General features: G+C 50.0%; 1 pseudogene; it reads left to right on the top strand.

Annotated features, from left to right (window-relative positions):
* LOC149219989 (protein EXORDIUM-like 3 pseudogene) lies at nt 1-1,282 on the top strand (annotated as a pseudogene).
* Nucleotides 1,283-1,550: the final 268 nt, after the last annotated feature.

Below are 1,550 nucleotides of genomic sequence, written 5' to 3' on the forward strand. Positions count from 1 at the left end.
ATACGCTCAATAAAATGCGCCAGTGGGTTGCTCTTTTCCATTCCATGTTCATTTGCCACATGCAGTGTACTGCTGGTCGCTGCGAAGCTTCTGCCGTTTATCAACTGTCACAAAGCCATTGGGATTCGAACCGCTGGCGCCATCGGTAAGAAACACCAAGCTTTTAAACGCCACAGCTCAGGGCTTTAGCAGGAGACTATGACGATACCAATGGGTAGAACTGGTACTAGATTTGCTGCCATGATGGCTCTGGTAGTTATGATTTGTGTGAGCAGAGCCGAAGGATTCAGGCCATGGCCTCCCAGCGACGAGAAGCTGCGGGACCCGAATCTGTACAGGGCATCCATGGCCAACGAGGGCTCGTCGTCGTACGTGAAAATGGAGTACCACATGGGCCCCGTTCTCACAGGGGGAACGCAGGCCTACGTGATCTGGTATGGCAATTGGGAGGTTGCCCAGAAAACCATTATCAGGGATTTCTTGAACTCAATCTCCGCGCCTGATAACATTGCAGAAAGCCCTTCGGTTCAGCAATGGTGGAAGACCGTACAATTGTATACCGATCAGACCGGATCGAACGTGTCGGTGTCCGTATCTCTGGCTGGCGAGGCCGAGGACGACTACTCGCAGGGGAAGTCGCTGTCCAGAATGTCGGTGCAGCAGGTGATCAAGAACGCTCTCGTGGAACACCACGGGTCCCTCCCGGCGGCCCCCGGGCACGGCGTGTACCTCGTCTTGGCCGCTGCTGATGTGGAGATGCAGGACTATTGCCGGGCGGTGTGCGGCTTCCATTACTTCACTTACCCTTCCGTCACCGGCTACGCGCTCCCTTACGCGTGGATCGGCAACTCCGGCCAGCTGTGCCCCGACGTGTGTGCCTATCCTTTCGCGGTGCCGGCGTACATGGGACCGTCCGCCAAGGCGCTGAAGGCTCCCAACGGAGATGTCGGGGTTGACGGCATGATCAGCGTCATTGCCCACGAACTGGCGGAGGTTTCGACGAATCCGCTGATTAATGCGTGGTTTGCCGGGGGCGATCCCACCGCTCCGGTGGAGATCGGAGATCTGTGCGAGGGGTTGTATGGGACCGGCGGCGGTGGGGGTTACACTGGAATGGTGCTGCAGGATGGAGGCGGCGCCAGTTACAATGTTGTTGGTGTTGGCGGTAGGCGATTTTTGGTCCAGTGGGTGTGGAGTCCCATCTTAAATGCTTGCACTGGACCTGATCGTTTAGACAAATAGAAGACTGTGTATATACATATATTTCTTCACAATGTGTTTAGTTGTCATTAACTAATTTTTACCGTAGCCAATGAATTTGTATTAGAAACTCTCTCAAATGGATGTTTATTGTGAGATGTGTGGTATATATTCCATCATTATCAGATCAGGAGTACATAAATAATAAGTAGTAAGATTTTATATTTGGAAAAATTGTGGAAATTTTAGTAAGATTTTGATAAATTTAATAGGAATTTTTGTAAATTTAAATTATTAAATTTTAAGATTTTCGATGTTTTATAAATTTTTTTGGTGTTAAATCTATTTCT

Source organism: Pinus tabuliformis, chromosome Q (assembly GCF_031772625.1).
Source record: "Pinus tabuliformis cultivar Carrire ecotype Pingquan chromosome Q, CPIR1, whole genome shotgun sequence".
NCBI classification, from domain to species: domain Eukaryota; kingdom Viridiplantae; phylum Streptophyta; class Pinopsida; order Pinales; family Pinaceae; genus Pinus; species Pinus tabuliformis.